Source organism: Acipenser ruthenus, chromosome 1 (genome assembly GCF_902713425.1).
Source record: "Acipenser ruthenus chromosome 1, fAciRut3.2 maternal haplotype, whole genome shotgun sequence".
NCBI lineage: Eukaryota > Metazoa > Chordata > Actinopteri > Acipenseriformes > Acipenseridae > Acipenser > Acipenser ruthenus.
The window spans coordinates 91,240,714-91,262,291 of NC_081189.1; the positions used below are offsets into that span (position 1 = coordinate 91,240,714).

General features: G+C 35.5%; 1 protein-coding gene across 6 annotated transcripts in view; it reads left to right on the top strand.

Annotated features, from left to right (window-relative positions):
• Positions 1 to 21,578, top strand: part of LOC117421529 (leucine-rich repeat and immunoglobulin-like domain-containing nogo receptor-interacting protein 2) — a 508,422-nt gene that overhangs the window by 84,810 nt on the left and 402,034 nt on the right. For 5 of the 6 annotated variants that reach the window (XM_059032091.1, XM_059032089.1, XM_059032109.1 and 2 more), the window contains exon 2: positions 1,327 to 1,380. The gene's annotated coding sequence lies outside the window, so the exon portion shown is untranslated. Of the gene's footprint in view, positions 1 to 1,326; positions 1,381 to 14,877; positions 15,404 to 21,578 lie in introns of those variants that run through there. The other variant, XR_009329717.1, reaches the window with a different exon arrangement.

Genomic DNA, 21,578 nt, shown 5'->3' on the forward strand with positions numbered 1-21,578 from the left:
TAGTTAATTTATTAATGTTAACATTAAATATTGGTTATTGATACATGCTATGGTACTTAATTTACCCTCCAAAATACTCTCTTCTATCTCAGTGACCGGTGAATTCATTAGAATGTTAAATACTGGAATGCTGTGTTTATCTGGATTTGACTGCATCTACTGTACTGTAATTAAACAGAATACATTAAAGTGGGGAATTCACTGATGCATCAATGTGCTGTTGCGTAGTAAAAAGGTTGCTTTTCTTGAAATGCTACTGTAGATTTAGGTATTTCTTGTTACACCTTGTGAAGAACCCCTACATTGCAAAATGACAGGGTTATGGGAGAACATGTCTAAGGTTGTTTTGTTATTATAAAAATAATTGATTTTTTCAGCTGTACCAGGTTTAGTTCCTGTCTTACGAAACATACAACTGAGTGAACTGATTTTAGTGTTCTGGGCTGGGTTATATACCTGGTGTCTCAGATGGATGAGAGGGACTGAGCAGGTATCAGAAACGATTGCTTAATGTTTCGGAGTAAATGGACACTCTGACTGCATAAATTAGTTATTGATGTAAAGATTAGTTTTCATCTTTATATCATTAAACTAGAGTACAAGGATCCCCATTATCATGGCTAACAACTTAATGTAAATTGAGGCAGCTATGCTTTTTCTTTTTCCGCATTCCACAAGGCTAAAATGTGTATGTAAAATTAATGTCACCACTTAATTCATCTGTTTTTTTTTTTTGTACACAAGGAGATGTTGTCATGTTAAATTCTTAGATAGTAATTCTTTGGGCCCATTCAAACCAAAAGTGAAACAATGTTGAGCCGTACAGTAAAGCTGACAATATACTCTTGGATTAAAAAGAAAGAGCACAGTCTGCCTATTCTATATAGCTTTTTTTTCTGTTTAAGAAAAGATAAATGACTATCTGAAAGTAACTAATGTAATTACTTATTTTATTCAGTTAACAATACATTGTAGTTCATAATCCATTCTTTGTCTCTTTATCATGACAGTGCCACATTGTGTTTTTCACATCAGGGTTGCACGGTGAGTCAGAATCAGTTCTGTATCTGTCCTGCTTTTCTTTCACATACAAATAGCATCTCGTCACTCCAGAAGATGCAGTGTTTTTAGCTTCTATTTTGTTGCAGAGTTCATTGGCACGTTGCAGCACTTCTGGAGTGAATGAATCAAATTGAAACAGAACACTTAATTTCTAAAAATACGGGAAAATATTGCATATCTTACATTTGTACCTTTTATGATATATTATTGGGTCTGTCAACAAGAAATATAAGTACATGTTTTTTTTTTCTTTGTTTGTTCCAGAACTTTCTCCTGAATTGTATCACAGAAGTAGCCATTGAACCAAATGTTGAAATGGTGAGTTAATTCAAGATATTCCAGTATGTGATTTTCATATTTGACTTAGAAGGGGTCACAACTTTTTAAAAATGGTAAACATATCTAAATGGATGCCTTAGATTGTTGTTATTTATAGAAAAAGGGGTGTACTTTGTAGCAGGATAGTGTCAAGAATGAGACCCAGAGTAGCTGCAGTGAAAGCACCGTGTGTGCATGTTTATGAAACAAAAACACACAATACAAACAGGACACACAGGCCAACACACAGGAACAAACACCAAAAAGTATTCCCTTAGACTCGGCAGTAGCCTTCACTAAAGGTTCAACCACTCACCACAACGCCTCTCAAACAAACGATCTTTCCACTTTTATACATGTGGCCACTCCCCAGTTAGCACTCAATTACTTAATTGGGGAATGGCCACAACTGTGATTGTTGTCAGGGTCAAATTTAACACCATCCCTGCCAACCTTACATTCCTACACACACACACACACACTATTTGCATTCAGGGCTTTCACCCTGCCACATACTTACATTTGGCCTCTGAGGGTTGATAACATATATGGTTGAAAGCATATGAAAATAAGTGATGCAAATGCTAATTATTGTTTTGTTTATCTTAGATTGTTTGAAGCACTAGGGACATGTAATTCACATAAAAGCTTTACTCATTTATAAAAAAAATATATATGTGGGTTTGCTGTAAACTATTCTTGCAAAAGGAGGTAAGCAATGTGTATTATTTAATCTGTCACAAAGAACATGTTATGTGGTAATTTCAAGCAAACAGCTAAATCTGTTTTGCTATCAGCTAGAGGCTTGTTAGTATGGACCAGTGTTCAGCATGGACATTCAACAAATCATCTGCAGTATTTTATTTTCTCCACCCAGTGGATTTTTTTTTGTTTAACAATTGTGTTTTATAGACATTATTTAATGAATACAAACTTAGTGTATACATTATCTATACAATTGGATACTGTTTATCGTTTACCATTATCTGTTCCTATAAAACGTCTAAGCACTGCAGTCTGTGTAGTCAGAAGATCATTATTTTTTTATGATCCGTTGCTGGGTTGAAAACAAATGATGGAAGAAAACTGGCTTACTGAAGCACTAATGAAAATGCATTAGTTCTGCTGGGACTAAAATTAAAGCAACTTAAGAAGAAGTGTGTCCTTTCTGAAGCTGCGGGTAGCAAATCTACTTCAAAATAATGTAATAAAATGTGCAATATGAGCTACTATATGCATTAAAAAAAAATGTATTTAGGATGATCTCATAATCTAGTAAGGTTTTGCAACACATCTTTTCTATACAGTAAGAAAAGATTACTACATTGGCCAGTCAATGGAAATTAAAAAATGAGGCTGTACTAAATATGTATTAGACATTACTCTCCAAGTGTCTTCATTATTAAAAAGCAAAGTTATTAATCCACAAAGTGAGTTCTTGAGACACTTTTTTTGAACAGTGTGAAAGTATTCATTTTTAAACTTTGTTAAAAACACAGTTTTTCAAGCAAAATAACACTTAAGTTCAACTAAATTAAATAGATAAAATAAATTTGATCATTCTGCTGTTCACAGACACAACACATTTGATGCATGTTGGCAATAACTTGGCTAGGGCCCGGACCAAATCAAAACTTTGACAACCCGCTAATCGCACTTAACAAAACTGAATTTAATAGTGTTTTCTTTTTATGAGTAGAAGAAATAAGATACTTACAAAAAAAGAAAACGCTATTAAATACAGTTTTGTTAAGTGCGATTAGCGGGTTAGCAAAGTTTTGATTTGGTCCCAGCCTAGGTCCAGCATAGTCATTTTTAATACATTTTATTCTGTAGAAATACTACCTCACAACTTTCCTTCTTAACAGCTGTTTCTCACATTAAACTCAACAAGGCATCAACCTGTACTGCTCTACAATTTGAACCTGAAAATGGCATCAAATGTGCAATATAGGACACTATTCATTAAACTATATTTGTCCTATATTTTTAATGGCTTGCTAAGCAAGCTTTGCTGCTTTTCACAGTATAGTTCCTTTTAAACATATGTCCCTGGTTTCATGACATTATGGTATATCCCAAGAGTTTATAATGGCAACATAGATATTATAAACGTGTATGTGCTTTAATGTAATCTACATTAGTTTGGTCTAATTAACTATAATATTGGATACAACTTCAAACAGACTGTAAAAATTATACACAAATATGTTATATACTCTAGTTACTCCTCTTCCCAATAGAATAATTTAGGAATTGAAAAAGAAAAGGTAGGTTTCTTGTAGCAGGTCAAAGTACAAAGGTCTTATGAAACATCTTTACCATGCTGATGTCTTTTATTAAATATGATTTGCATGTTATGCAAGAAATAAGAATGGTAAACAATGCATACACTGGATGGCCACTTTATTAGGTTGCCCTGATCACAGCCTTGAAATGACTGCATGGATGTTAACACTTAAACATACTCAATTGGATGGAGATCCAGGGATATGGTGGCCATGGAATATGTCTTTAATTCCATTCTCCTCAAACCATTCACACAATTCTGGCACTGTGGATGGTTGCATTATCATTTTGAAAGTAGCACTGACAACCTAGTACAAGTGGAGCCTTGTTGGGTGGATTTGAATAACTACAGCATTCGTTCAGCCATCCAGAGTAATCAAGGGACCCACCAGGCAACGTCAAATCCAATCAGGTGACAGGTCCTGATTAAGTGGCCAAAAAAGTGAGACTAAAATTCAAAATAAATGATGTTTCTTTTTAAAAAAAAAAACTGTAAGCAAGGACAATTTATTTTATGTGTAACCAAATCATTTCTAGTAGGGGTAAGCCCAAGTATGAATACAAAGGAGTATTCATAACGAGTACAGGCATTTTTTTTTCAGTTTTTTTTCAGAGAAAAATAAATGTGTAAAAAATTCAGTGAACCAGCTCCTGGCTACTGTAGGGAAGTTGCGACTGTCAATCTCAAGTCTTCAGATAGAGAACCAATCTGAGGGGTAAGGAAGAGGGACCAGTGTTACACAGTCTCTGACACAGCGGAGCTAAGTTTGATTCTGTGTTGCATGAGTGAGGTGGTCAAACAGATGGGAACGATTGGCTCAGAATCAAACTCTTTTCAGAGATATATTACCTTCACTTCAACAAAGCAGGCCGTGTGGTCCAGTGGTTAAAGAAAAGGGCTTGTAACCAGGCCCCCAGTTCCAATCCCGGCTCACTCACTGACTGATTGTGTGACCCTTAGCAAGTCAGTTAACCTCCTTGTTCTCCGTCTTTGTTGTAAGTGACTCTGCAGCTGATGCATGGTTCACACACCCTCGTCTCTGTAAGTCGCCTTGGATAAAGGCGTCTGCTAGATAAACAAATAATAATAATAAGAAGAAATGGATGTCCTAACAACTTTCTAAAAGAATATCAAGAATATAAACTTTTTTTAGTTTATATTGGGTAACTTCAGGATTTATTTATGTTTTACGTGTGATGTCTTTAAATTAAACAAAGATCTCCTTTCCTTGTTTTAGGTAAATGGAAATAATATACTGTAGTTGCATTACATATATATTTTTTGTGTTTCTTTTTGTATTATGTTTTTTACTTGATGTTTACAAATTTGATTTAATAGTACAGAACTAGTAGGGCTGTATTATACAGAGACGCCACTTCCAAAGTTAAGTGTGTGTAAAATACATAAAAATTAAGCTTTTTTGCACACACAAGCTTGGTCTGTTTTGCTGAAAAGCAGTAGCATTTAGAGGACAGTTTTTAATTATTATTTTGGCAGATATGTGCTGTGTGTTTCTTTTTTTTCGTGAGTTGTGTGTGTTGCTTAAACACCCAGCTGCTTATCCTGCGGTTTCCACGTGGAGCACAAGCAAGTCCAAATGTGTCACTCTCATGAGAATAGCGTACAGGGGGTTATGTGTGCATCTGCAAAGTTTAATGTGTCTTTTTGACGTGCTATAAATCAATAAGCAGCATATATGGTACTATAGTCTGCAGTTTTGTTTTTCGCTGGCAGATGGCAGCAGTCGCAAAGAACTGTGCTTGATAGACCAACCCATCCATAGATGAGCAGTAAAAAATGGACGGCTGCATTCACTGAGTAAAAAATGGGTGCTTACTACAGCGAATGAGATGAGGGTATTTGTTTCTTTGTTGATGTTACAAAGGTTTGTAAGGAACTGATTTATTCTGCTTCACAGATAATAATGCATATAACAGCGATACACTGCTAAGAAATAAATAATAATAATACTCAAAACTGTGGGTCATATGGGGCATTGTGTGGTAAACTTACTTCTAATCACCCTGTATATGACATGATTGAAAATTTGTGATGTAAGTTTTCTGATGTATATGCACTGGATAAAGATCAGTTAGTATTAATGAGAGTTTGAAGGGCATCTGCTTTGAAATCTATCACACAAAAAATAATTTCTAAAACGTGAAAAGGACTTTTTGTTGCACTGCTATTATAATGCTGCAATTGTAAAACAAAACAAAACAAAAAATTATATTATTTATACTTATATAATGCTGCCATTGGAAAAAAATATGTTATTTTGTGATTTAAATGTTATTGAAATAATATATTTCCATTTTTATAATAACAATAAAAAAGTGTCTTTTTAAAAAAAATATATATATATTTTTTTTAAACTGTCCAAATTGCTTATTTGAGGGCTAAGAATGAAAACTCTGCAAAAAAAAAAAAAAAAAGCGCCAATTTTTGACATGGAAATTGCCAACATAAATGGGCAGCTGGGTGGTTAAAGGGAAACATATGTATTTTATGAAACACTTTTTTCATTAAACATATATAGCTTAACAAAGGAAAGATATATTTTTAGTTTCTTGCTGTTAAAAAAGAGGCTGTTTTTTCTTGTTTTTATTTTTTTGTTATGATATGAGGCCTGATTTTGATAACACCGGCGCAAGCTCAACATGCAAGGTCATTGCGGTAGTGCAGCAGCGAGTGGCCTGTCCCAAGAGAGTGATTTTTTATCAGATTTAGCCCCATCACAAGCATAATCCAACGCAATGTCTGCACTACACAGAGGGAGGTGAAATCTGCTGCCCAATCGTGAGTCAATAACAAACCCTGCTTGCGCTGGAGCCAATTTTGAATTGAGAAAAAGAATAAGCAGCATTAGCTCTGTTATCTGTATCCAACATGAAAGAGACACCATTGCAGCAGGAAGTAGAATTTGGCAGCACATGAACAGACAACGGAACGCATCACACCACAGTACTAGATATTTTTGCAGGAGGTTGAAGTAAAGAGAACAATAATATATGTCACAAAACATCGAGCACCCAGGGCAAATCAGGTGAAAGAGGCATAAGAACAGATGGCTGCATCTATGAATGCTTCTTCGTCCGGCATCCAAACTGCACAAGAGTGCCGTAAATGGTTTAACATTGTCTGGCGGAGAAGCAAACATAAATTATCATCTGCTCACCGGGCTGCAGTATCTATAGATGGGGGTCCCTCCACAAGCCTGCCACTGGCTCCGCGGAGGAGATCGCCTCATCCACCCTTCAACGGGAGAGTATGATGGGTTGTGGAGGTCAAGAAGTGGGTCTTCCATCTGCATGTAATTGGTTAGGGAAGAGCAAAGGGAGGATGAGGCGAAATTGTTTTAAAATTAGAAAACAAAAATACTTGGATAGCCTACAAATAAATTAGCATACGTAATACAATGTTTATTATCAGTACACAATTTAAATCAATGCATATAAAAAAGACATACTTACTAGTACAAGTTCTATTGAAATAATATATTTCCATTTTTCATAATGTCAATAAACTGTGTATTTTTAAAAATAAGGCAAAAAGTAGTTTTGAAAACTGTCCAGATTGCTTATTTGAGGGCTAAGAATGAAAAATCTGCACAAAAAAAAAAAAAAAAATTAGGGATTGGAGATAGGAGTGGGCAGTGTGGTGAAGAGATCAGTAGGCTAGAACGAGGGTCTTGAATGCAAGCAGAGATAGGTAGCCAGTGGAAGGTGTGAAGCAGAGGGGTAGCATGAGAGTAGTGAAGTTGGGAGATACAAGATGAGCAGCAGAATTTTGAATGAGCTGAAGGGGGTGGACTGCCGAAGCAGGGAGACCAGCAACGAGAGAGTTACAGTAGTGCAATCTGGAGAGTACAAGAGCTTGGACCAGGAGTTGAGTGGAATAAGTAGTGAGAAAAGAGCAGATTCTGTAGATGTTGCTAAGAAAGAATTGGCAAGTGCGTGACAGGGAAGAGGTGTTGATAGAAAGAGAGAGAGGAGGTTGAGAGTAACACCTAAGTTTTTAGCATACAGAGATGGAGAAAAGGTGATAGAGTCAAGGGAGACCGAGATGCATGCTCAGTCTTCTCCCAGAAGAGAACAAGACCTGCAGACATGCTTTTTATGTGGAAACCCAAAGGTTTATATTTGCTTGACAATACACCCCCGGTTCCCAGGCAGACTATTTTGGCAACATAAACTTCATCTTAATTCTTGTAATCCTGTAAGGGTAGACAGCTAGTAAGAACATGTATAGTAGTCCTGTGTTTACAGTAGTTATATTATTACTGTAATGATAGATTTTCCTGATGTGGAACCTTTACCACACAGATTTTCATTGTAATTCTTTTACTCTGAAATAAGAATTCAAAGTCCTAATACTTTTTTATACAAACATGTCTGTGGCTTATCGGCATTTTCCCAGGCACCATTGCAACCATGTGAAATATATTCCTGGTATTTCTACGTACTCTACTGTATAATACACAGTATAATTGGGTATGAACTAGGAAAACATTAGATCTGTAATCAAAGACTTTCAAATCTGTTTGATCCCAAAACATCACTGCATTTATTTTGCATTAAACAATTAGACAATATTATGTGGTTCACTCATTTATTTTTAAAAGTGAATTGTGACATGACAAAAACTATGACCAGTCTAAACTAACATTATGATACAGCAGCAGTTTAATGCTGCTCCTTCATGAGATCATATGGAGTGGGACAAAAATCACATTGTTTAACTGTTTCAAATCTTTTATTTTTCTTTTCTTTATATAGGTAATAAACTGAACAAAATAGTGGATAATTGAGCTATACAGGGCAATAAGGCCAACAATTTTCAAACACCATCTTCCAACCTTTCCTTGGTCCTCCATTGGGACCAAACATATATGCATTTAAACTATAAACTCTACAAGGCCAATCATCAGAACTGTAGATACTGTTGTGTTACACAATTTGCATTGTAATTGACAATGGCAGCAGGAGGTTACATTTTAGAAGTGATTGATTAATTTCAGTATGATAAATATTTCACTGTAATGGATAAATAGCAACTAAGATGCCGTGTTATGTATATGGAAGCAGATTCATGATTTCACTTTGAGGAAATGAATAGATGCAGTCGCCTAGTTTTTGGATTTCAGGGACCACTTTTACTCAAGTGAAACGCCCCAACTTGATACATATTCATATATAGTGCATTATGAGGTTGTGCTTTCAATTTAGATTTAGATTTTTTCTCAGCATTTATTGAATTATGATAGTGTGCAACACATGTTTTTATATGTGTGTTTTACAGAATTATATTCAATATTATATGCATTTTTTTTTTAATTCTGCGCCCCAAAAACACAACTGATGGAAATGTCAATAAGCAAAAATCCTAGCTTCATCAAATCTCTATTTGTTGTAGCATGGCTTTGGGAACCACAGAGTGAGTATTGAGCAGCGTAAGTATAGAAAGTTTGCAAACATGTTTTATATCAAGATTGTGATGACATATAAAATACAAGTGGTACAGACAGGAAAAGGGATTAAACACTATTTGAGAATGTTATTTTTAAAACACCACCTGGAGATGCAGACTCTTTGTGGTATATTTATCTTATACATTTTATCACATTTATGTTAGGAAAGACAGTGAATCTAGCCTTGCAATTAACAGTTTAACAGTTAACTTTTTAAAATAATATCAGGAATTAGAAGACTTACAATTGATAAAGCCTGGAACACACTGCTGATGCGACTAATCTTCTCTGTTCAATAATAATGAACTCCTGCTGCTCGCCTGTTTCGACTTGCTTACTCACTCTTCGGTATCCAACCCTGGTTCTGGTTCTCACTGACTCACTGACTCATTCATACAGCTGAGTACTGTTTTTTGTAAATATTTTGTCTAATACAGTTAAAAAGTACAATGCTTATGGTGCCGTCGGGCTTGTTTTCAAAAGATATCGGCACCGACATGTGTATACAAACCAATGGAATACCTTCTATGTATGTGTGTTTATATGTAAGGTGTAAACCATGACGGGCCGTGCGGTTCCCATGATATTAACCACCCCAGAAGTGGTATATATCATCGGAACTGCACGGCCCGAAGTGGTTTATCCCACTTATAACACAACTAACTGCCATTTGGGGGATGAAAAATAATTCAAATAATTAAAACACATTTTAAATTAAGACAAAGCCAGAAACTTTTATTGTGTATACATCCACAGTGTAATATAATCCCAAATTTAATTTAATTTAATATATTTTTTGCTTATTACAAATAAATTGCACATGTCCGTTTATTGTGAATTTCTGCATCGAAAGTGGCATCTCACTAGAAAGTAGAAGACCGAACACACACTGATGATGGGCGGAGTTTTAAATGACACAGAGGATGTAAGGGGAAAAGCTGCCATTGATGCTGAAGCTGTATCTGCAGATGAGTTGGTGTACTCATTATATGCGAGGCACACATATTCAAGATGTTTTTGTTAGTTGTCAGACACCCTCACGTCAAGTTGTGCCAGACTAAGTTGAAGATCAAACCAGACTTTACGCACCAATCCGACCGTGGTGTCAGGGGACAGTGCCTCAGTTTCCCGCAAACGTTTCAAATCCAGGCCGGTAATTCCGGGGGGGGGGGGTGTCCGGCCTTGTCTTTATCTGCTTTTCTAAAAGTTTTCATGAGTGACAGGAATATGTTCTTTTTGGTTTTAAACTCGCTGTCAGCAGAGATGTTAAAACTTCTACTGTTAAAATATCTATTTAGTCCAGCTCAGCGTTATAAAACTGGAGACTGAATACTGGTCCCCAGTTGAACTTCTTTCACTGGCATAAAATTCCCTTATGTTGTGGAGACTTTTTTTTTTCTTTACTTATTTCCTTAAAATGAATGTCCATATCTTTTTCTTTAAACAAGTCCATAAGTACATTAACAGCCCATGCTGTAGTTTTTTTTTTAGTATTTTTTCAATCATTGTTTTCTTCTATTTCATTTATCTGTTCCTCATCTACTGTTATGTCTCTACTCTTGACAGTTGCTGGTGCACTTATTTTATTTCAGGTGGACTGCTGTCTTCACTCAGAAAGTTGGTGCTGTACCAGTTATATCCTGTGAAGGTTGACAAGATGATGATAAGGGGTTACGAATCCCTATAAAAAGGTTAATTGGTTTGTGTTTGATTGTATCAGTGTTTCATGGAGCCAGGATTAGAATCACCTGGCTCAATTTAATTAGGTACACCTGGTTGCAATTAGCAGGCAGGAATATAAGCAGGTGAAAAATGGTCATTCTGGTAGCTGTGAAAGGACTAAGAACTGGAAGGAGGAAGCCTGTAGGACCAAACTTAGAAAAGGTATTTAATAGAAGAAGTTTGTGTCCAGGGCTTTAAAAGCAATTTTTTAAAAAAAAAAGTTGTTGTTTTTTTTAGCCTTGTTCTGTAGCATCTGGTGCATGCAGTGATATCCTGTAGAGATCATTTCTGACTGGCTTAGACAGGGCCGGTGCTAGGCAACTTGCCGCCCTAGGCAAAACCTAGCATGGCAACATTATATCACTCAGGTAATGATTATTGTATTTATTTTTAAAGTCAACATGTTATTGTGCAATCACTCTGTGTGCTTGTATATAACCAGGCTTCTGTTTTGAAAAATTGTATGGACCATGTACAGATTTTAAATTGGGTTTCCCATGGTATATGTGATTTTGAAATGACAGTTTCATAACTAATATGAAACAAAGGGCAGGATTTTCAAAAGTTAATAAATGATAACTCCAGTGTTTATCAACAAATTGTTGTGTAGCATTGATTTTGGCATTTTCAAGAGATTGTTATGCCTATCTTGTTGTTTAATCATGCTAACGTGATTTCCGAAATTGTTGCGTTACCAAATAATGTGAATATCTTAACAAGCAGTGCTTCTTTCGACTATTTATTTTGTTTGTGTGGGAATTTAAAAGCAAATCCGTATTAATTGCTGTAATTTATCAGGAGTTCATTTGCACTTTGAAAAGGAGGGTTTTAATTAACAAAAGACGAACTCACCTTGAAACAAAAAATGAACAGACGTGGCTGTGACACAGACGATACAGAGACTACCTAGATAATTTAATATTTGTAGTTATGGGAACTTTTATATACTTGTGGTTATGAATGAGATTTGTTCACTTGTTTTACCACTTTGTATTAAGCCTGGAACAATGGGGCGAGATTTTTTGAAAACAAGACCTGACAGCCCCACATTGTACTTTTTAACAATTAGACAACATATTTATAGTATACTTAAAAACTGCTGCTATAATCATGATGCATTTATTAATAGCGTTGTCATTAAATTATACCAAATCACGTTTTTTATTTACAATGAAGGTATCCTATCCTGTGTCGCCCAAATGCTTATAAAGTCAGCAAAAACATGTTGTAAATAAAAACGTGATTTGGTATAGTTTAATTATAACGCTATTAATAATAAACACATCATGCAGCATGGTCCTAATAGCAGTTGTGTTAAGTATTCTGTAAACATTTCGTGTCAGTTAAAAAGTGCAATATGGGGCTTGCTTTCAAAACATATCGCCACGGACATGAATGGCATGTGACCGTAATTGTAATATTGTCAGACTCCCCCCAGACTGTACAGTGTACATTCACCTTTTTCACATGACTGTATGCACATATTATAACATCTTCTTTTAATACTGTAAATGTTCGATGCTACTTCTATTGATAAGTTTATTTATCTCGGAGGTGAGCAAACAGTACCAGAGAAAATGCATGATTAGAGGAATTCACCGAACAATGAACTATAAACAAATTGTGTATTGGGTTGGGGAGTTCTATCATAATTTTAAAAGCTTAATAAATTTATATCAAATTTACATACATGATATACATGTATAATAACTAACAAATACAAATGGCACTTCAAACCTTCAATCATGCATAATAAAATACATACAAAAGTAGATGTCAACATAAGAAAATAAATTCCAACCAATATAGATATATACCCACCTCTTGTCCAAAAAATAAAGTAAATTTTTTTTCTGTGCTGTCAGATTTTTAGCCCATTTTATTTCCATTTAGCTGCTGCCCGCAGATATTAAGAGATGTTTTGCTGTATGCTTGTAGTTTCCATAACGGTGAATTATGCTTCCATTCACTTTTCTTTCTCGTTAACATGCATTTTGATTAACGAGTTCCCCTTATTTAGTCGTTTGAAACAGGAAGTGATGTAGGTGAAAAAAAATATATATATATATATCTTTTTACGCACAATATATAGCTTCTTTATTTATCCAGCGGCCATCTTGGATTTTTTTTTTTTTACGCCTCTGCTGATTTTGAGCTTTCATAGTTTAAATTGCCAATATATTTGTACTAAATGAATAATGCATTTTAAGGAAGAATGTTACTCTAAGCTAAATGACCGCTTTAAATTTGAGGATCGATGTTTAATGTCTACAAGCCAGCCTATTGAAAACCACACACTATGAATAACCCTACACAGCTGTCTATTATGCATTGGTGATGATGGGAGTCTGAACTGTCTCAGCCTGTCCAGGTGTTATGTCAAATAGTGTCTTTGGAAGAAAAGTGTCTCACTGGTGACACAGAGCCGTCTGGTCACCCGGTAATAATGACATATGGGTAAGTAGGGAGATTTGAATCTGACGGCATTAGCTTAGCTAGTCAGATTAGAAAAACAAACATTTTTACAGCTGATTTCATCTCATGTCTGCGACCGGTCCCATTTTAAATAATATTACATGTCTTTACACATTAGTAATATTGCCAGTGTCATGTGATAGGCAAAATTCAGATTTATTATTTTTGTATCTATTGATTCTGGACTTGAGATCGGAATTTAACATTTTATTAGCAGTGGTATTTATCAAACTTGTAGTCGAGACCTAAAACCTTGAGTCCGAGTCATCAGCGTCCGAGTCACTATCATTCAAGTCCAGGTCTGAGTCATGAGTCCTTGAAACAATCAATTTTCATTAAACTAGTGGTAGTAGTGGGGGAAAAGTTCCCTAATGGAAGTTGTCTGATATCCCTCAGGAAAAATGCACACATAAAAATAAATAAATACAAAAAAAAGATTTATTTATTTTTTCTAGCTAGATTTTTCTATTTGCATGCCTTTTTCAACTTGTCACTATCTTCTTTTCTTTTGGAATTAGAATACTGTTTGAATGTACCTGAAGTTTATAGATAAGGTTCAAGTTTGTTTTTCACTTTGTTAGAATCCGTGATCTGGACTATAGTGCCGGTGTTGTGTTAGAAAGTGCTACATCATCAGAATATGGTACTGTGAACAGTATGGTTGCAGGGGTGATGTCAGACCAGAAACACACTCGGGAAGTAGTTCAGTTATTTTATTAAATCTTAAAACAAACAAAAGGCACATTGGCCAAACATAAACAAACAAGTATCGTACTGTTTTTTTTAAGCCAGCATGTCTAGCAATTGTTATCTCTATTTTAATAATTACCTCCTCACTCGTTCTCGACTTGAGAACACCCTCCCTATAATGAACTTGGAGTGGGTCTTTTATATCTGTGGTTGGAGCCTTAATTGCCTATTAAACAACAACCTTTTTTAAGGCTCCAGCCACATTCCCACAAGCTTTACCGGGATGGGGATTCAACTCCATCCACACCAGCTACACTTTGAGACCGACTTTTTCGCCGGTCTCAAATAGTAAACCATGACGGATGGCTTTCGTCCGTCCGCACCAAAACACAATATATATTCGTGCTTTGCTGTATTTCAATTGGGTTGCTTTTGGGTTACGTCACTAGGGGATTGAGATTTTGTATGAACTACAGAGGTTGTAAAGTAAGTTCAAGTAAAATTCTGACATGAAAGGACTTTGATATACTGCAGGACCTGTCATATTAGTAATACTGTATGTAGTCAAATGTTCTCGCTGCTTCTCGTGGTAATATATACCTTTTTATTTTTACCTTCCTGATTGCTCATTTTGGGCTTACTTCAGTGCTAGGTAATCTTGCCATCCCTGTTCTGTTATTTATTGTAGATTTTTAAGAGAATGTACAGTTGCAGACAAAAGTATTGACACACTACAAGGTAACAGATTAAGGACAAACATTGATAAAGCAAAATACTGCATTTCTAGTAAATTACAACAATCTATCAAAAAACAAACATATTTAATTTTATTATTTGCTTTGTTTAACAGACGCCTTTATCCAAGGCAACTTACAGAGACTAGGGTGTGTGAACTGTGCATCAGCTGCAGAGTCACTTGCAACAACATCTCACCCAGAAGAGGGAGCACAAGGAGGTTAAGTGACTTGCTCAACGTCACACAGTGAGTCCGTGAGTGAGCCGGGATTTGAATTGGGGACCTCCTGGTTACAAGCTCTTTTCAATAAACAATGGACCACACAGTCTAAAGCAGTATTGGCATTTTGCTTTTGTATAGCATTTTGCAGGGTATAGGCGCAAAAATAAATGAAAAATGTTTACATTAGAAAATGACTTAATAGTGACAAGCAGGACAGTGTGACAATATAAACCTGTTAAAATTCGAATCTGGAAACTGCTATCCCATTGTGAGCTGTAAATTTGTGTTGAAACTGTTTATTTTTATTAGTCCTCTCGTGCTAGGCCAGATCCAGTGTTGTAAATGTTTTTTGTTGTCTATAGCAGTGCTGTTTAGGAGCCTAATAAAGAAAAGCCCTTCATATCTTAAATTATCTAATATAAGCCATATAAGCCATAGGGCACTGTAGCTGGTATTCTTAAAGAGCTTTATGACAAAGGTCATCGCAATTAAGATAGATTTGAATGCAATATATGGGAGTCCATTTGGAAGAAACTGGATAAGCCTGGTACTTATTATTTATTGCCATATGTGTTGAAATACCATCAGAAGACACTCATAATTACTAGACCATTTTGAAGAATACGTACCAGTCTTGATCATCGTTTTGTCAATAGCAATTTAAGTTGTATAGATCTGGCATTTTTCAAACCTGACGCATCACCTCTGTGTCGCTTCTGGTGAGCATGGTCATGTCGCTGCGAAAGTGTTTCATCGCCAATTAAAAAATAGCATCACGTCTGGTGTGTGGAGACCTTTACTTTGTGCTTTCAATAAACAGGAAGGCCTTCCATTTTACTGAGAGACAGGTTTAATACAGCTAAAGGCAAAGTAGCTAAAATGGGATTTAGACAGGTGAGTTTGAATCTGCTTGAAAGAAAGAAGCTTTTCATCAAAGTGGATTTATTGTTGCACCTTTACTTGCACATCTATCTTGGTAAATCCACACAAGATTGTCAAGGAAATTAAGAAGCCATGCAGAGCATGCTATTGGGGCTGATGTACATGTCTTTGTGTAAGTTTTATATAACTCTAATACGATCAAAAGACTGCTGTTCCAAACCCTCAAAAACAAGGGAAAGTTTATCACATCCGAGGTGTGCAATTGTAGCAACAAAACATCAAAATAAAACAATTGCACCTCAATATTTCCAGCTGAAGAATATCTTTATTGAGATGAAGACTGATGTGTTTCACAAGCAAGGTTTTTTTTCCAAGTGAATTTATATATAGATTATGCTATATATAAAAGTAGTAGATGGCAAAAAGCTAACATCCAGGTGCCATCAGTTAACAATGAATCCACAAATTAATCTCCTCTGATGAAACGAAAGCAGGTACAAGTTCCTTCCTTATGGAAAATTAGACGGACCATGTTTGTCACACAGACTAGTGTGTTTCCACATGGAGGTACTATAGGTTATACAGCGCTTCATTGGGCATGCGCCGGTATGTTTCAGAGCACATGTGAGGGTACATGCGGAAGAGATCAGAAGAGATGCTCGAGAACAGTGATTTTGGACATAGCAGTGTGGCATTATGCAGATGTTTAGGCACATACGGATTATTATACAATGACCAAATAATTCGGAACAGCAAGGTGGGATAGTTTATGTTTTATCTTTCATGCAGTGCTGATGCACCCTTTAAGAACAATTAATTTGAGACATTTTTTGCTCACAAAGAAAACGTGTTAGATCTTGAAAAGCTAAAATAAATGTAGACTACAACATAATCAAACAAAATAATTGTAATTGATTGTGCTAAATAGACGTAAATAGTAATAATAATAATTTGTAAGATCTCAATAGACATTTTCTGTAATATGTATTTTTCATGGGTATACAATGTGGTGTTTTTTTTTTTTTTTTGTTCTAAATGCTTTGCTTGAAGCATAAGTACTTGATTGCAGTCTTTTGGGGGGGTGGGGGGGGGAGTTCTATTTTCCATGGTTTACTGACGAGTTCTAGTACAATTAAGAGTAATCAGGACCAACCTTTATGATAAGGGTTGTGCGCAAGTTAAGACAATTAGATGTAATTGCAAGCTTTCCTTACAGGTCTTTATGAGAAGAAGTTTGAAGTTGAAATATTCTTATTCTAACTAAGGGGTCTGCATTAAATTATAAAACAAAAGAAAATTGTTCTAAACTTGCATTTGAAAATTGAAAAGCACAGTTTTCTTTTCTGTGTCTCACTCCCCTATACTTTCATTTTGCTTCAGGTGCATACAATTATCAGGCTATTAAAATGCATCATTTCCTGATTTAGGGAATGCTTTTTATTTGGTCAAGAGGGAGTGGAAAATACAACAGGAAATTAAGTGACTACTGCACAGATACATGCCCATAATCCCATATGACTGCATGACTTTTGGTAAGAAATTGGTAATTATTACCCCAGACAATTGATGTGTCCCTCTGGACCTTCTCAGCTGCATCATTTCTTAGACAGGTATACTGGATCAAAATGGTCACAGTGGGCCGACTATTTATATTATTATTATTATTCATTTCTTAGCAGATGCCCTTATCCAGGGCGACTTACAATTGTTACAAGATATCACATTATTTTTACATACAATTACCCATTTATACAGTTGGGTTTTTACTGGAGCAATCTAGGTAAAGTACCTTGCTCAAGGATACAGCAGCTCTGTCCCTCACCTGGAATTGAACCCACGACCCTCCGGTCAAGAGTCCAGAGCCCTAACCACTACTCCAATAGGTGTGTTTCTGAAGAGATTCCAAAATACTGTCTTTTGATTCTGTGCATACATTTGTAATTAAATGTTTTAAGAATGACTTAAAACCAGCATTTTGTCAGTCCCAAACTGTTGTGACATAAATGATATATTAAATAAACTTATTTGCTAATGGAAGGATTATAAGATGTCCCTAAGCTGTAGAGCTTTATCTTGGGCGTTGGATAAACCATGTTGAGCCATGAAGCCACAGTTACATTTTATATAGCATATTCTTATTCTTCAGCTGTGATCCACAGATTACTGTATCAACATACAACAAAAACGTGGCCAACCTTTGGTTAATTAATTCAGCATTCCATGTGCCATTAGTTGTTGTTTAATTTCTCACTATAACATTATAGGATGAGTGTTCTTATTATGCAAATGTGTGCTTTCTCGTTGTTTGTGTTGCTATTACTCTGTCAACAAATGAACATGACACTGTTTACTCACTAATTGACTACATTTAATATATATATTTAACTATGTTCTTAGCACCACTTCTTATCTGACACTCCCTATTGCTGTCTTTACTTGTATTTAGTGTTCTGCATTTTCGGTTTTTATTTTGCAAATATAAAAAAACAGATAAAATGGGTAAATTGTTTTTAATTGAAACATCAGTAAAAATTGGGGGAAAAAAATCTCAGGATACATACTTAACATGTGGAATATGATGCGTAACAGTTTTGGTTTCTGATTAAGTTTAATGTCTCTGGCATGTATAATAAGAATCTGTGCCACATTTGAGGCCACATTTTCCCAAGTTAACTGGTACTTTGCAAACGTTTGGGCAATCGCTGTGCTGACAGAACTAGTATCTACAGAAGGTATGAACATGACATCCGCACAAAACAAGCCAGGTTTATTCGCTTTGAAATCATAAAAAGAGAAGAAAATTGACAGAACTGGACGGTCCAAGCCATCAGGAGATATCACATTATTTTTACATACAATTACATTATATTTTTTTACACTATTTTTACATACATTACCCATGTATACAGTTGGGTTTTTACTGGAACAATCTAGGTAAAGGACCTTGCTCAAGCGTACAACCCACGACCCCCCTGTCAGGAGTCCAGAACCCTAACCACTACTCCACAACTGCTGCCCTTAAACTTTAAAATAACACGCTCATTTAAGCACGGTTCTGTCTAAAAACATCTAAAATATTCTGCATATGTAGTGCTTGAATATTTTTCTCCGTAAAAAATATTTAGTTTAAAAAAGCTGAAGAACAACCAAGGTGCTCTTGCAAACAGACTTGAAGGTTGGTTGCAGAACATGCTTAGATTAATTGCTTCACTTGCATGTTACTCTTAGCAGTGAGTATGATTTGAAGGTTTTTTGTTGTAAGTTTGAAGAGAGGTCTGAGAAACGATGCAGTGGAACTTCCATTCTGTTGCAGTGAAAAGCTTTCCAATAACAAATTAAAATGTAGACATTTTTCAGAAACCCAGAGGCAGTGTAAACTGCCTGCTAGTAAGACCGTTCTTTTTTATGTTAAAATTGTGTTCTTTTTTCAGAATGGTTTAAGTAACAGCCAAAATTGTTTGTCAGACTGGTTGAAAGTCTGTAACAAAATGGCTGATCATTATTGTCGATATGTTGTATATACGACTATTAATGCAGGCATTGCAAAGTCCAGAAACAAAATGTTAATGTTTTGCACTGTATAAAACTGAGCTGATTTTGCCAGTGCTTACTAGATAAGATTACCAGTTTGTTACTGTTAACCAGTTTGAAATGATTTCGAAGCAAATATAATCATTTTCGTTTGGGCTTTATTGTTAAAAATTTCACAAGTCGCAAAATTGCCCTACAATTACTGCATGGTAGTAGTGTGATCGTTCCACTGTGTTGTTGTGAACCATAGTTTTAAAACTGAGACAGCAAATGCTTACGGCATCATAAGTTTACTTTTTGTTAATTAAGGGCCATATAAGAACGATAAATACTGTAACTGATTAGAAGGCTTTCTTTGTTGTCCTCCAGGTTGCTGCAGTTACACTGTAGATGCTAGTTACTGTAATAGCAGACATTTAATTAAGTAAACTTGTATTTAAATGTTTGTGGAATTAAAAGTATAAATGCAAAACTGTGACCTTTTTTTTGTTAACGTGATGTGAAAAAAAAATCCCCCAACATATAAATCCGCCAAATTTAATACCAGCCAAAATTTTCCGTTATACGGTATATATTAACTTAAAAAAAAAATCTTTATGCTGACACCTCCAGGCATGTCAGAATTTTAGATGGCACTGTGCATCTGACTGGTGCCTTCATCAAGTACCACAGACAAGAGGAAAGGGGGGCACGGCCCAAAAAGTTTGAGAACTGCTGCTTTAGTCACTGCTTGTAAAGGCTGATCAAACCTTTACTGGAGCCTTCCATGTGGTAAATTGTTTTTAAGCACAAAAAGGCAAAAAAGGTGGCAAAGCAGGAAGAGATGCATTAGGTGGCACACAGCTTGAAATTGGAGGGTAATACCTTGTTCTGCTTTTTTTTCTAGCTCCACATTTTGGTTAGAAAGGTGACTGAAATTCAAAAGAACAGTATATCAGGTTAGATTGTGTTCAAATGTAAAAATATAAAATATCATTTTAGAACTTAAAATACCTTGAAAATCCTTAGCTGTTCTGAAGTCTGCATTCAGGTGAAAGAAGTCATGCTTTTAGCTTTCATCACTACATATGTGTTTACATCAGTTGCTATGTTGACTTAAGTATTGTTAAAAAAAAAAATGTCACCACCTATTTTGGAGTTTGTTATTATGACATATTCCTTTAGTGTATATTTAACATACAACAACAACAACAACAACAGGGCAAGAAAAAAATATTCAGAAAAAAATACTGCATGTGAACTATATAATATATCTGATATTCGATCATTTAGATGTCAAAGTACTTAGTAGTTAATTGAATACCAATTAAGTACATCATTAGTGTTTGACTTTTTTTTTCTTAGACAAGCACAAAATAAAAAGGGGGGTACATTTCATAGCATTTATCCTTTTCAGTTGTGGTTTCCATGGCAACGAGTTAGTTCAGAAATTAGATACTACTGAACAGTACTAAGACACATGTAGATGTGTGCCTACAGGACCCTGTTGGCACTTAGTACAAGAGGGATCAGAAATTAATTTTCATTTGGCAAAGTTTAAACTAAAGTGAATTAACTGGTTTGCAGGGTTCTTGGAGGCAAAAAGGATCTAATCTCGCACATTTCCCAAAAAGGAGAGCCCACAGCTTCTCAGTTAAATACAGCTCATAAATCTCATAAATTAAGGCAACCATCTTACTGCCATGCGGTAGATTGTCAGTCTGGGCAATGAGTAAATGTATCAGTTCCTGTACAATTGTATTTAGTCAAAGTTATATTGATGAGAATCCCAGATGGTTCCAGGTTTGAGTCCCTCTTTAAATATGGAACCAAAGGGTTCCCTTGAATTCAGGCACAGTTTGGAGTCCAGAACGAGTCTGGTACCAGTATATTTTTCACATGGACGTATCAGATATTAATTAGGCAATGTACGAGTTGCCAGATTCATTGGCAGAAAACAGTGACAAATGTCTCCATAAGTTTTTACAAGCCAAACTCTTTTAAAAAAGCAATGGCAAGGGTCCAGTGCAGTTATTTATAATTTACAGTTACACAACTAGCTACCAACATCACAAACACATAATCCATGTTTTCTACTTCTTGTTATTAAATAACATAGCAGACGCATCCCTGTTAACTCTATTTAAACACTTACTGAGCAAATCATTATCCAGTGTGCTTCAGGATGCCAGCATAATTGC